Genomic DNA, 16,204 nt, shown 5'->3' with positions numbered 1-16,204 from the left:
TAAATTGTTTTTATTTTGACATGGTGTAATAAGAGGGATCGGCAAGCAGTAGCAGCAACAGCAACAACAGTGAGATCACAACTTTATGGTAGTCCCAACTACCAGACACTCCCGAACTATACTAACCTGATTCCTTTTTAGCCAAAGATATGTAGGCAACCTCCGAAGCAGGGTGCGGTCAAATCTTTCAAAAAATTCTTCACATGGAGTATTCAAGAGGGTAAAAATGCTCGTATCCGCTCACTTATCTTTGCACGAAAACTCTTCGTGTTTCCGAGCAAAGAGGGGCAGATTTGAGCACGTGATTTTTGCCCTATATGAATTACTCCCATAATTTCAAAACAAAATATTGCCTTTTATTATTTACAATTTTGTGGATTTTTGTGGTATTTTATGTTAATAGCTTGCATTTTGTCCGTGCATGTTAATTCATATAAAAATATAAAAAATATGCATTGCATTTGGGGTTTAATTTTACTTATTTTTGGAATTAATTAGCAATTAGCAGTTTTACAAAAATCACAAAAATAGTTTACTTTTGTTTTAATTTTAACTTTTGGAATATTGGTAGTTTCTCTTTTTAATTTGGTATTTGATTAGTTTGTGACAATTATTAGAGTTAATTAATTGGATTTGGTAGGTTAATTCAGTTTTTAGAATTAATTCAGGGTTTTTAGTTTAATTTGGAAAAGATAAGAAAAAGAAATTAAAAAGAAAAGGAAGTCTTCTTAATAAAAGACCCAAAATTGGGCCATTTTTGTTCAAATACTTCAGCCCAAGTGCACAAAGACCCGTTCCAACCCAGCCCAATCCACCCCAACCCGATCCAGCACCCCCCACGACCAAAACAACATCGTTTCATCAACTTCAGATCTGGGTCGTCGAGGTAACTTGATCCAACAGCTTCGAACTATGGTGGAAATAATACTTATATGTCCAAACGCCCCACCTCCCCCCCCTCATCATCTCTCATGTACCCTCAGAGACCCAAACCCAGCGCCGCTTCAAACCACCGCATGTCGTCACTAGAAATCGCCCTATGGCGGCGGCCGGTCTTCGATGGCCCCTCAATTTACACCAAAGCTACGCCTCTTCCCCCTCATACTCATACCACCATTAGTTTCCCTCGAATATTGCTAGAACTCCTCGACTCCATGAAACCCTAACAGTCACCTCTGCCGTGTCCGGTGGCGCCGCCACCCAACCGCTCCCAAATTCACACCCTTAAACCCCTGTCCCTACCTCAGTCCAAATCCCCACGCATAACCCCTCAAACACCCTTGAAACCCTTCAAATTTCAGATCAGAGATGAACCCTGATTTCTCAAAAAACTCAAATCGTGAGAGTTATTAAAGATTGAGGTCGAAATTGATCTCATTCATGTGTTTTTGCCTGAAAACACATGATTAAGACCCATTTCGTTCAAAATTTGTGGCTCAAGGGATGACCTCAAGGCTTGCCTATCCAGTTGTAGGTACCTCCAGTTCCCTTTTTGTTTTTCCTGCATTTTTCTTTTTCTGTTAAGTTCAAATTCACTCTCATTTCTCCTCCGTCCCCTCTCTTGTCTTTTGTTTTTACCATTTCAAAAGTGTCATTAAGATCGAGTCATGTTAGTATAATGGTTAGTATTAATTTAGGATTGCCATTTTCTAGTTTTTTAACATGTGTTCAGTTCAGATTAGCGGTAGCCTCTATTAATTTTAAGATTCAGATTGTTTGAACTTTGCATTCTTGATTTGAGTTTCGTTGTATTATAATGGGTTTTAAATTAATATTATGATGTTTTAGTTGGGTTGGGTCATCAGGTTTTGTGGTTATTGTGATTGCTTGTTTGGATCATTGTGTAAAAGAGTTTGGGCCAGAGTGCTTTTTTGGTAGTACTAAGCCCATTTAGGGATTCAATTCAGGGTTTATGACCCAGTTAGCTTGGCCAGTTGGCCTGGGTGGGTTCAAGGTAAATAACAGTAGCTACAAGGGTGATTTGGGTAGTTTAAATGCGGGGAATCTTTTCTCAACTGAAAGAAGAAGCTTCTAGCAGGGATTACTAGCCAATTTCAGGCTTTTAAGTGGATAAGCTTGGGCACCAAGTCAGTAGTTAAGGGGTTAAGTAGCAAATTAGAAAATTGGAAAAGGTCTAAAAGTGAAAAACTTAACCTATTTTCAGCTGCCCTAGTAGCTGCCTATAAAGGGATAGCTAAGAGAAATTCATTTCAGATTTTTGGGTAGCTAAAAAACCCAAAAAATAACAAATTAGCGGAAAATATCCAAAAAACACTGTTCCATTAAAATTTTCTAAAACTCTTGAAGATTTTTTATTTCTGAAACAATCCATAGATAATCGGAGGTTTGAAATGGCTTAAACCGGTTGGTTTCAAGTGTTTAGGTTCGAGTTTTTGGTTGCATTTGATTACTGGACATTATTGGATCCTTCTGCTGGTTGGAGTTTGGTTCAAAACTGGTTTTCCTTCCGTTATTTTTGGGCTGTGTTGTTGCTGTGTTGTTCAGCTGCTGACCTTTTGCTGTTTATTTCATTTTCCAGGTACATTTTACACTCCACCTCATGTGTAAACTGATTTGATGAATGAAGATGGAAATTCTGCAATTTCAATATGTTTTCAGCCTTCTACTATGAATTTAACCTTGTTACTGTTTCATTTATGGGTTCTACAACTTAGATCATTGCCCTTTTGTAATTAATTTTAATCTGAGTAAATGTTTTGCGAGCTATCTATTTCTGTTCTGTTTTTTTTCTGATTATTTCACTTGTGCCCTTTGTTTTGGTATATCAGTCAATGATATAACATGAACACTGAAGGCTCATTTTAAGGCTGCAAGTAGGTCTTTCGTTTTCCATTTGTTGATCTTAATTATTATTGACTTATCTTTCGTGAGTTTTATGAGAATCATGCTTATCCAATTAACTTAGTATTGGGTGTTTGTTTGTTCTCTGATCTCTCAAAGTTTGAAGTAGTTTGGAATTTGCCAATTAACAAATCAAGTCTGTTGATTTTAAATGTGCTTGAATCTTACCGTATTTTGATACCAGTTGTGTGAACCTTGAGATTTTGTAATTAGTGAATAGTTTGTGCAACAGATGGTGTTATTGCAACTAGTATTGCCTTAGAATCCATGTTAGCCTTAGAAGTCTTCTTTGCATTTGAATTAGAGATTAGCTATGTTTACTCGATTCCAGATTTCTTTAAGTGATGCAATTAGCTTCAAATGAATTTGTTGTTTTATGTTTTGGGCTGTCTTTTGGCCCAATTATAATGGCACTGTCCGCAATCATCAAACTGTCGAGTTGGGCTTCATTTGGGAGCCCAGTTATTTCACATGTGAGCCTGCTGCAAATGGGCGGTCAGCCATGGGATTTTGATCAACCCAACCAGTCCACAATCTAGTAGGGGTGGTTCGTTATCAATTCAATGTTTTATTAAAATTACTGATTTAGTTTTGGCACAACATACTAGGAATTCCCTTGCGTTCTTTAAACTAACTAGTCTCGTTTTGTCAATTAAACTCCTTAAAATCAATGGGGGTTGAGTCGTATTAGATAACAAATAGTTTATGGTCCTCCGAGCTTTAGTTTAAATAGCCTTTAAAATAGAATTGAGGTGCGCCGCGCCAAAAATAAAATGACAAATTGCGCGGCCCTCTTTAATTATGTCTTAAAATATTTAGAACACCAGGCGTGACATTTAGTTAATTTTCATGGCCCTCGCAAAGTTAATAATGCGTAGTTGCTTTAGGCGCGTATTTAATAATCTACTTTCTTAAACTCGGGTGCACATTTATGTGACCCAAATCCAAATCCCAACAAAGTTGAAATATGTCAAAGACCGCAGGTGCATTTATGTGACGTGGTTCGAGACGTGTTTTAACGACGTTGCAATTCTCTTTAAAATAATAAAAGCGGTAAAAAGTTAAAATTCGCACATAGATTCATAATTGTGTAAAATCGGATAATTAAGCAAAATATGACAGTTAAGCGACCGTGCTAGAACCACGGAACTCGGGAATGCCTAACACCTTCTCCCGGGTTAACAGAATTCCTTAACGGGATTTTTGGTGCGCAGACTGTTTAACAGAGTCAATAATTTCCTCGATTCGAGATTCAACCGGTGACTTGGGACACCATAAATCTCCCAAGTGGCGACTCTGAATCTTTAATAATAAATCCCGTTTCGATTGTCCTTTAATTAGAAAAACTCCTTTATACCCTTCCGGGTGTAGGTAAAAAGGAGGTGTGACAGACCTGATCATTTTAATTGTGAATCTAGTTGTAGGAAGCCCCTAATGGCAGCCAACAACTTTGAAATTAGGACCGGCCTGATTCAGACAGTTCAACAATCTTGTATCTTCACTGGTGATACAAGTGAAGACCCACATAGTCATTTAATTGATTTTCTAGAACTTGTAGAAACTGCTAAGTACAATGGAGTACCTCCTGAAGCTATCAAGTTAAGGCTATTTGCTTTTTCTTTAAAAGGAGATGCCAAGACTTGGTTGCGAAGTTTACCTCAAGGATCCATTACGACATGGGACCAGATGTGTCACGCCCCAAATTCGAGAGACATGACCGATGCCTGACCGGATATCCCCAGTCAAGCGGACCTGAGTGCCTTTCCTATCCCATGTGTTACCCCACATCTTTCATTACTTATTAGTCAAGTGAAATAACCATATTATTAATGTAAAATACCGATTCATTACAAAACATACACAAAGTACATGGTTCCCAGCGTGGTTTACATCTTACATTACCCCAATATATAAAATACATATTTCATGAGTTCATGACCCACATTTTCTGTCTACGGAGCTTCTAAGGATGAAGAAGGATAATACAATACTTGCCGGCAACAAGGCTCAGGCTATACCTTTTACAAATACTAAAACAAAATCCCAAAAGAAAAGAACAAAAGTGGCGTGAGCCACGCAGGGCCCCAGAAGGAAAGGGGCTCACCAATTCAGCTGACAGGAAATGATGAGGAGCTACGGTCGGTGGACTGGAGTACCTGCTATGGATCCACCTACAATCATGACACGAATGTAGCGCCCCCGGCTAAATGGGCGTCAGTACACTTGAATTGTACTGGTATGTATGAAAATTTTTTACCCTAAGTAAACTCAAACCATACACAAGTAACGATCAGTAGTAGAATCAACAATCAAATACACATGAAAGGTACAATCAAGCCAAACAAGTTTACAATCTCTCCTTTTTCCCCTTCAACATTTTCACATCAATAATTCCACAATCTTTCTCATAATTTCATTTCAATAGTGTTTTCGACCACTTTTCCACCCTTATTACCTTGGCCACCCTTATTACCTCGGACACCCTTATCACCACAACCCACACCTTATTACTTCGTGTTGCAGCGCGCAACCCAATCCCACCGAACAAATCACAATTCACAAACAGCACAACAACAACGATAATTCACATAGAACAACAACAATAATTCTCAAAGAGCAACCACAACAATTCACAAGAATTTCTGTAGCCATCAATACCATTTCCATCATATTCAACAATCCATATGCAATTTAAGTCACCACAATAATTACCCACAGCAAGCCAAAAATATTATTACCACAGTTGTTCCAATTGCATCATTTACGATTTCCTCCCATCATCTGTTTCTCAGCTCTTACCACATAACACTCTCAAAATCACATTTGGTTTATTGCCAATTAAGTACACCATTATATTGGGAAAACTTAACCAACAACATTCAAGACATGTTAATCACAAGAATTCATGAAATAGGCCATCTTGCCTTACCACCCGTGAAACAACCAAAATTCACAAATAGTTCACATAAATAACACGTACCAATTTCTCGTACTCTAAACAAGGTGAATTTACAAAGGTTAAAGTTAGCCATACATACCTCGATTAAGCTTTCCTTAAGTTACTACGACATTTCGGAACGTCTAGCAATCCCAATCTACTTAAGACATAACAAAATTAACACAAATTAGGAAGGTATTCATGGTTTCAGTTCATTTGAGCATTTTATCAAACACTAGTTGAGCATCTTGATTTTTAACTCTCTTTTACAAGATTTCCTTCATTCCCCAACTCAATCTTTACCTATTTAAGTTCATCAATCTTCCCACAAACCCTATTTGCACATGCATGTATACATAATACTATTATACTAAGAATCATACCTCAATGACCCATCTCACAATCTCTACAATACCAACACAACCTAGGTTAGGCACCTATGGCTCCCAATTACCATACCATACGTTGTAATACATGATTCATACTCATAATTCCATAATAACTCCATATATGTAAGTCTAAGGTGTAGGATTTACCTTTTGGAAGAAATCTTGCAAAACCCTTCTTTGGGTTCTTGAAGGAATTTCTTGAAAAATCTAAGTGTTTTAAGAGAAAATTTTATCAATAGTAGTGTAGGAATGATGGAATTTCACACCAAGATCATAAGGATTACTTACCTTGAAGATTGGGGGAGTTGAAGGTCTTGAGAGGGTGAAGAAAACCCCAAAATTTCGAGCTTGGATGACAAAAATAAAGAAAAGATGATACCCCTTCGGTTTTTACACTGACCAGGGGTATTTTGATCATTTAAACTGTTCCCCCGCGCTCCCACCGCGGTCCCACCAAGGTGAAACACCCTTGCAAATAGTTTTTCTCGCGGTCCCGCCGCTAGGGCTGTGCATTTGGATCGGATATCCGAAATCCGATCCGATCCACTCTATTTCGGATTTTCGGATTTCAAATTTCGGATTTTCGGATTGGATACGGATTGTGTTTTATGAAATTTCGGATTTTCGGATTGGATTCGGATTGGTATGATTTTAATCCGATCCGATATCCGAAATTATATGTACCTATATAAATACACACTAAAATTTTAGAGTTATGCTTATTCATTTTTCACACACACCCTCACTCACTTAGATTTTTCTGCCTCTCTTGCACCTCTCTTCTCTTCAGTGAAGACTAAAAGAGTCTCAATGACTCAAACTTCCGATTTTACTTTGATTTTATGTCTCTTTCTTCCGCCTCTCTTCTCTTCTCTTCTGTCTTTTTTGTCTATTTCATGTTCTATTCTTCAACTTTTGATTTTATTTTGATTTTTTTGTTTGTTTTGGTAGATGGAAGATGAGATAGAGACACCGAATGAACTTTAAATTGTTGAAAATTTTTGTGACAATCCGATCCGACAATCCGAAAAATTATCCGATCCAAACTTTAAAATTCGATCCAATCCAATGTTAATTCGGATCGGATTCGGATTGCCCTTTTCAGAATCCGAAATTCGAAATCCGAATCTGAAATATGCTAAATCCGATCCAATCCGATCCGTGCACAGCCCTACCCACCGCGGTCGCGCGCCTGGGCGCGCTGGTGACACATGTCAGGTAAAATGGTCATAACTTTCTGTATACACCTCCAAATGACGAACGGTTTGTTGCGTTGGAAACTAGACTCAAGGGGATTTAATTTGATAGGTTTTAAATCACACAAATTCTTATATAACTGTAGATATGATCATTCAAAGTGAGGTCTTGCGCGCACTTATTTACAACTTTCGTCTATTATGAAATTTTCCAACTTGGCCTAGACTTAAGCCTCTCCTTAGAACCCCATTTCACTTCTAATATGACTTATACGCTTATTATATATCCAATTGATATCCATTATATCCTAGATCCTCATTTTCACGCAAGATAAAGTATTTAGCCTACCTTGGCACCACAGAAACTTAAATTACTAAGCAAAATGTTCTGGGGTTTTACACCTTGGACTCCAAATTACTTACCATAGGACATATACACATATTTACCAAATCTAATTGATGTACACCATGTTAATAGCACATAAAGTATTATGATAAGCCTACGAAACAGCACGTAATCCTAAATTACTTAGCGAAATTTTCTGGGGCCTTACAAGATGACTCAGAAGTTTTTAAACAAATATTTTTCCCCTGCTAAAATAACAAAGTTAAGACAAGACATATCTAATTTCTTTCAGACTGATACTGAATCAGTTTATCAAGCTTGAGAAAGATTAAAAGCAATGTTAAGAAAATGCCCACACTATGACATTCCTGAACATATGCAATTGTACATTTTCTATCAGGGGTTAAAACCCTCTGCTAGAAATGTGATAGATGCAACTGCAGGAGATTATGTAATGGGAAAAACCACAGAGGAAGCATTGCAAGTGTTGAATGAAATTTCTGAGAACGCTATCCAATGTCCATCTGAGCATGTAATCATTAAAAAGGCTGCTACGGTAAATCATGTTGATGCTTTAAATACACTAACGCAACAGATTGTTTCTTTGGCATAAAAGTTTGAATCTTTTCAGGTGAATACACAACAATCAAACCAATCTAAGGCTTGTGACATGTGTGGAGGAAACCACCAGAACCATGAATGTCAAGCAACCAATCAAACAGATGAATAGGCTTATGTCATCGGTTACAAACCATATCCTTTTGGGAGTCCAATGGCACAGAAGCATCCAGGATTTCAGTGGAGTAAACCAAATGGTGCAGAAAACTCTCAAAGCTTCCAAAAACAATAGGGACAAGGTCCGCCAGGATACCAGAGTCAAAATCGCGGGGAACCGAGTTACAGACCTTATCAGCAAGCAAGCCCATATCAACAAGCAGGGTCATATCAGCAGAGGCCCCAACAAGCTCATCCAAGTCTTGATGACCTTTTGTACAAGTATATTAAGGTCACTGATGAAAAGATGGAAAGCCAAAATTCATCCCTCAAAAATCAAAAAATTCAATTAAGCCAATTGGCAGCTCTTGTGTTAGAAAAGATTCAGGGTCCCTTACCAAGCAATACAGAGAAAAATCCAAAGGAGCACCTTAAGGCCATCACTTTACGGTCAGGTAAGGAACTTGATGAACCTTATGCAGACAGAACAACAGGTAGACAACGGTAAGAATTTTGAAAAACCATCTGAACCATCAAAGGAGAAAGAAATAAAGAATAAGGAAGAAAACATTTCTGAAAAAATGGCTGCCCCACCTGTGACAATTCCCTTTCCACAAAAAATGAAACGATAAAAGCTTGATGGTCAATTTGCAAAAAAATTTGAAATCTTGAAACAAATTCATATTAATATTCCTTTCACTGATGCTTTGTTGCAAATGCCTTCATATGCTAAATTTTTAAAAGAAATTTTGTCAAGTAAACAGAAATTGGAAGAAGTTTCTGTGGTAATGCTTACTGAAAAATGCAGTGCTATACTTTAAAATAAGCTACCACAAAAACTTGGTGATCCTGGCAGTTTTACCATTCCATGCACTTTGGGAGGTGTATATTTTGAAAAAGCACTTTGCGATTCTGGAGCTTCAATAAATTTGATGCCATTTTCTATCTTTAGAAAATTGGATCTCGGTGAAATGAAGGACATAAGTGTTTCTCTTCAGTTTGCAACTCAGAGTACTAAGAAACCTAAGGGAATAATTGAAAATGTACTTGTAAGAGTAGATAAGTTTTTGTTCCCTGTAGATTTTATAGTACTAAAAATGAAAGAATGTCCTGATAAACCAATAATTTTGGGTAGACCATTTCTTCCTACAAGAAGAGAAATCATAGATGTTCATTAAGGGCAACTAATCTTGAGAGTTGATGAAGAAAGAGTCATTTTTGATATGCAAAAGATACTAAGATTTTCAGGAGATGAGGCATCATCTTCATGCTTTTCTTTTGACATGATTAGTGATCTTGCAGATGAATTCAAAGATGATCAATTAATTTCAGACTCAATGGAAAGATGTTTGACCAAATCAGGCACCACACAAGATGATGATCCCACAATTAGGAGAGAAGCTGAAATACTGGAAAAATATTCAGAGGATAAGGATGTCACGACCCAATTCCCGAACTCGGTCGTGATGACGCCTCTCGTGAAGACAAGGCCAGCCCAACAGAACGGAACACCTCTTTTAACAGTTAATTAACATAAAGAAGTCTAAACATGATTAATCATAGTCATAAGTGCGGAATAAAGTGATAAAACATGGAAACCATCCCGACACAGCCCAAATCGGGGTGTCACAAGTCATGAGCTACTATAGAGTCTACTAAAATTCTACAAGGTCTGGAACTTAGTACAAAGTCTAAAGATAACATAAGTAATAGAAGATAAGGGAGAAACGGGGCTGCGGATATCAACAGCTACCTCGTCATCACCGCCTGGTCTGGAAGGAATCAGTGCTCAGGAGCGAACTCTGCTATGCATGTATCTGCACACACACGGTGCAAGGAGTAATGTGAGTACTCTGACCCAGTGAGTAATAGGTATAAATAATGGCTGAAAGCATGAAATCTCATAATGGCACAAGGAAATACTATATCAAAGTATTAAAATCAGTTAAGAAGTAAAACAGTGAAGTATCAAATAACTCTCTTTAAAAACTGGTAAAACAGATAATTTAACAGATGAAAAATAGATAGAAATCTACCCCTCGGGCTCAGTATCAATCTCTTAGAAAAGTATCAGTCCCTCGGGCTCAGTATCAGTCCCTCGGGCTCAGTATAAGCCACTCATCATAATATCAGCCCCTCGGGCTCTCTCTCATATCACATGGGTACCCGCGATCACTGTGGGTGTGCAGACTCCGGAGGGGCCCTTTAAGGCCCAAGCGCTATATCAACATAAGGCGTGAAAGCCTGCTTACATCACTCATAAGGCCTGAAAGCCTCTTCATATCACCCACAAGGCCTGAAAAGCCTTCTCACATCACTCATAAGGCCTGCAAGCCTTCTCACATCACTCAGTATATCCTCACATATGGCCCTCGGCCTCAATCAGTCCGAAAATCATCACAAGCCCCTTGGGCATCAGTAAAACAATAGTGCTCAGCCCAAACAACATTTGAAATATCATTTAAGTCTCAAAATCAAGTAAAAGTGGCTGAGTTTGTAAAACAATGTAAATCAACATGACTGTGTTCAAATAGTATGTCAAAATAGTGAGGAAACAGTGATAAAAATCCCTGAAGGGTCCAGATAATTGGCACAAAGCCCCAAATATGGCATTAAGCCCAAGTCATGATGATAACAATTAAGTCTCGGTCAAATACGCGGTAAAATATCAATCGGGATGGACCAAGTCACAATCCCCAGTAATAAACGACCCCGCGCTCGTCATTCAGCGCGTGTCCCACCTCAATATAGCACTATGTTGTGCAATCTGGGGTTTCAAACCCTCAGGACATCATTTACAATCATTACTCACCTCAAGCCGGCCAAAATTCTAGCTCGCTATGCCCTTGCTTCTCGAATCGGCCTCCTCGCGCATTGAATCTGACCAAAACCACAACAAATACGTCACAATAGGCTAAGGGAACAATACCCAATCGAACAATATCGAAAATTCCGAAATTAGCAAAACCCGATCCCCAAGCCCACTTGTTAAAACTCAAAAAAATTCACATCAACGGATTCCTTATCTCGCCATGAGTTCATACATATAAAAATCACAAGAATCGGAGTTCAATTGACCCCTCAAATCCCCATTATCAACTCTCTTAAGTTCAAGCCCTAACCTCCATTTTTAACCCTTGATTCCTTAATTTTTCAGTCTTAATTCATGTATTTGCACCATAAAATCGTGTTTTAAGTCCAAGAATCCTTACCTTAGTGAAGCCCCTTGAAAACCTTCTTCAAAATCGCCCACAAAACTCCAAGTCCGAAGTTAGAATGATAAACCTTTCAAAAATTTGCGAAGATGGACATTAATATTTCTGCCCAGTTAAAACCACTTCTGTGGTTCCATTTCTGCTTATGCGGCACCGTTTCCAGGGTTCCTCCATCCGCTTCTGTGGAAACTCACTTAACGCCCCAGGCCGCTTCTGTGACTCCAATTCCGCATCAGTGGAACCGCTTCTGCGGTCAACCCTTCCGCTTCTGCGGATATCCACCTAGAGTCCAAAATTGCTTCTGCGGCTACATCTTCGCACCTGCGATACCGCTTCTGCGGTCCAACTTCCGCAGAAGCGAAAATACCAGAAGCAGCAACAACATCAACTTTACAAGTCCAAAAACTTCCTGATAGCTATCCGAAATCACCCCCAGGCCCTAGGGACCTCAACCAAAAGTACCAATACATCCTAAAACGTTATTCAAGCTTGTTCCAACCATCAAAACACACCCAACAACACTAAAATCATCAATTCTCATTGAATTCAAGCCTAAATTCATATGAAACTTCTGAAACACGCATTCGATCAAAAACCCAACAAAATCACCTGAAATTTTGCACACACATCCCAAATCACCTAACAAAGCTACTGAAACTCTCGGAATTCCATTCCGAGCCTCGTATCAAAATCTCACCTATCAACCGGAATTCGCCAAAATACTAACTTCGTCAATTCAAGCCTATTTCTACACCAGGCCTCCAAAACCACTTCTGATCACGCTTCTACATCACCAATCATCCTCTGAAGCTAACTGAATCACCAAAAATCACATCCGAGCCCTCTAACTTATAAGTCAACATTCGATTGACTTTTTTCTAAACTAAGCCTTCCTTAAAGAGACTAAGTGCCTCATTTCCTACCAAAACCAATCCAAATCGACCCGATCACATCCAATACCGATAATGAAGCATATAGAAGCATAAAATGGGGGAAACGGAGTGGTAACTCATGAGACGACGGTTCAGGCCATCACATCCTCCCCAACAAAAATAAATGCTCGCCCTCAAGCGAGTCAAGAAACATACCTGAAGTCTCAAATAGGTAAGGATATCTGCTCCGCATCTCCCGCTCGGTCTCCCAGGTAACCTCCTCCACGGGCCGACCTCTCCACTGCACCTTCACCGAAGCTATTTCCTTTGATCTCAACTTCCGAACCTGACGACCCAAAATAGCCACTAGCTACACATCATAGGTCAAATCATCGTCCAGCTGAACCGTGCTGAAGTCCAAAACATGAGACGGGTCCCCAACATACTTCCGGAGCATAGAAACATGGAACACCAGATGCACACTCGACAAGCTGGGTGGCAAAGCAAGCATATAAGCCACCTCCCCAATCCTCCAAAACACCTCAAAAGGTCCAATGAACCACGGAATCAACTTTCCTTTATTTCCAAATCTCATAACACCCTTCATGGGCAAAACCTTTAGCAAGACCTTCTCACCGACCATATAAGACATATCTCGAACCTTCTGATCCACATAACTCTTCTGACGCAACTGAGATGTATGAAGTCTCTCCTGAATTAACTTCACCTTCTCTAAGGCATCCTGACCAAATCTATCCCCAAAAACCTAGCCTCGCCGGGCTCGAACCAACCAACTAGAGACCTACACTGTCTCCCATACAAGGCCTCATACGGTGTCATATGAATGTTGGACTGTTAGTTATTGTTGTAGGCAAATTTTTCAAGCGGTAAGAACTCATCCCAAGAACCTCTGAAATCAATAACATAGGCACACAACATGTCCTCTAATATTTGGATAGTATGATCGGACTGCCCGTAAGTCTAAGGATGAAATGATGTGCTCAACTCCACCTGAGTACCCAACTCTTGCTGAAAAGTCCTCCAAAACTGAGAAATGAACTGAGTACCTCTATTTGAGATAATAGACACTGGGACACCATGCAACCGAATAATCTCCCAGATAAAGATCCCTGTCAGTCGCTCTGAATAATAGGTAGAACACACCGGAATAAAGTGTGCGGACTTGGTCAGCCGATCCACAACCACCCAAATCGAATCGAACTTCTTCAAAGTCCGAGGAAGACCACTCACAAAATCCATGGTGACTCTCTCCCACATCCACTCGGGAATAATCATCTGCTGAAGAAAACCACCCGGTCTCTAATGCTCATATTTCACCTGCTGACGATTGAGACACCGAGTTATATAACCCACAATATCTTTCTTCATTCTCCTCCACCAATAGTGTTGCCTCAAATACTGATACATCTTTGCGGCACTCGTATGAATGGAATACCACGAGTTGTGGGCCTCCTCCAGAATCAACTCTCTAAGCCCATCCACATTGGGCACACAGATATGGCCCTACATCCTCAATACACCATCATCACCTATAGTCACATCCCTAGCATCATCATGCTAAACTCTGTCCTTAAGGACAAGCAAATGCGGATCATCATACCGGCACTCTATGATGCAGTCATATAAGGAAGACCGAGAAACCACACAAGCCAACGCTTGGCTAGGCTCCGAAATATCTAATATCACGAACTGATTGGCCAAAGTCTGAACATCAACTACAAAGGGCCTCTCCCTAAGTGGAATGTACGCCAAACTCCCCATACTCACTGCCTTTTGGCTCAAGGCATCGGCCACCATATTGGCCTTTCCCGGATGGTACAGAATGGTAATATCATAATCCTTAAGCTCCTCCAGCCATCTCCGCTTGCCTCAAATTAAGATCCTTTTGCTTGAACAAGTGCTGAAGACTACGATGATCAGTGAATACCTCACAAGATACGCCATATAAGTAGTGCCTCCAAATCTTCAAAGCATGAACTATAGCAACCAACTCTAAGTCATGAACAGGGTAGTTCTTCTCATGGGACTTCAACTAACGAAAAGCATAAGCAATCACTCTACCCTCCTACATCAATACACACCCAATTCCGACTCTCGAAGCATCACAATAGACGGTATAAGAACCTAAAGCTGATGGCAAAACCAGTACTGAAGTTGTGGTCAAAGACGAGGAGAAGGTTATGGTGCGTAATGGAGCATAATCGTCACTAGTAGCGGAAGTCAAGGAAAAGAAGCTCATTGATCCAGCATTAGCACAGATGAAGGAGGCAGTTTTGAATAACAAGACTTCGACATTTTCACTCGGTGGTGAGGATGGTGTATTACGATGTCAAGGATGTGTTCCATATGTGGATAATCTTCGGTGGAGGGTAATATGTCTTGAGCTTCTGAAAGCTCTCCTCGCACTCATCCGACCATACAAATGGAGCTTCCTCCTGAGTCAACTTGGTCAAGGGCGAGGCAATCGATGAAAAACCCTGCACAAACCGGCGATCATAATCCGCCAAATCGAGGAAACTACGAATCTCTGCGGCTGAGGACGGTCTAGGCCAACTCTTCACTGCCTCTATCTTCTTCGGATCAACTTTAATACCCTCGCTGGACACCACGTGCCCAAGAAAGACACTGAACTGAGCCAAAACTCACACTTGGAGAACTTTGCATACAACTTCTCCTTCCTCAACCTCTGCAATACAACTTGCAACTGCTCTGCGTGCTCCCGCTGACTACGCGAGTATACCAGAATATCATCAATGAATACGATAACAAATGAATCCAAATAAGGCCGAAATACACTATTCATCAAATGCATGAACACTGTTGGGGCATTGGTCAGCCCAAAAGACATAACAAGAAACTCATAGTGACCATATCTAGTTCTGAAAGTAGTCTTAAGAATTTCTGAATCCCTGGTCTTCAACTGGTGATAACTCGAATGGAGATCAATCTTGGAGAACACCCTCGCTCCCTGAAGATGGTCGAATAAATCATCAATATGAGGCAGGGGTACTTGTTCTTCACTCTTACTTTGTTTAGTTTCCTGTAATCAATGCACATTCTCATTGTGCCATCCTTCTTCTTCACAAACAGAACTGGTGCACCCCACGGTGACACACTAGGCCGAATGAACCCCTTATCTAGGAGTTCCTGAAGCTGATCATTCAACTCTTTCAACTCCGTTGGTGCCATACAATATAGCAGAATGGAAATGGGCTGAGTGCCCAGCACCAGATCAATACCAAAATCAATGTCCATGTCTGGTGGCATGCCCGGCAGGTCTGCAGGAAATACATCGGGAAACTCCCTTACAACTAGAACAGAATCAATGCTAGGAGCCTCAGCTCCGACATCCCGCACAAAGGCTAAATATGACAGACAACCCTTCCTAACCATACGTTGGGCCTTTAGGAAAGAAATCACTCTACTAGGGACGTAATCAGTCACACCACGCCACTCGATCCTCGGTACACCCGGCATAGCCAAAGTGATTGTCTTAGCATGACAGTATAGAATAACATGACACAGAGATAGCCAATCCATGCCCAGAATAATATTAAAGTCCACAATGCTCAATAGCAATAAATCAACTCGGGTCTCCAGACCCCCAATAGTCACAACACAAAATCGATACACATGGCCTACAACAATAGT

The 16,204-nt window shown here is 40.0% G+C and overlaps 1 long non-coding RNA gene and 1 other non-coding gene across 2 annotated transcripts; one reads left to right on the top strand and one right to left on the bottom strand.

Moving 5' to 3' along the window:
• Positions 1 to 2,212: 2,212 nt before the first annotated feature.
• LOC107792314 (uncharacterized) lies at positions 2,213 to 8,871 on the top strand. The gene is made up of 2 exons (XR_001649507.2): positions 2,213 to 2,539; positions 8,363 to 8,871. It is a non-coding gene; the product is annotated as an uncharacterized LOC107792314 (long non-coding RNA).
• Positions 7,991 to 8,097, bottom strand: LOC142182470 (small nucleolar RNA R71). The gene has a single exon (XR_012711289.1). It is a non-coding gene; the product is annotated as a small nucleolar RNA R71 (small nucleolar RNA).
• Positions 8,872 to 16,204: the final 7,333 nt, after the last annotated feature.

The sequence above is a fragment of the Nicotiana tabacum genome, chromosome 6, assembly GCF_000715075.1.
Source record: "Nicotiana tabacum cultivar K326 chromosome 6, ASM71507v2, whole genome shotgun sequence".
Taxonomy (NCBI): Eukaryota; Viridiplantae; Streptophyta; class Magnoliopsida; order Solanales; family Solanaceae; genus Nicotiana; species Nicotiana tabacum.
This window is presented reverse-complemented; position numbering and strand designations above follow the sequence as displayed.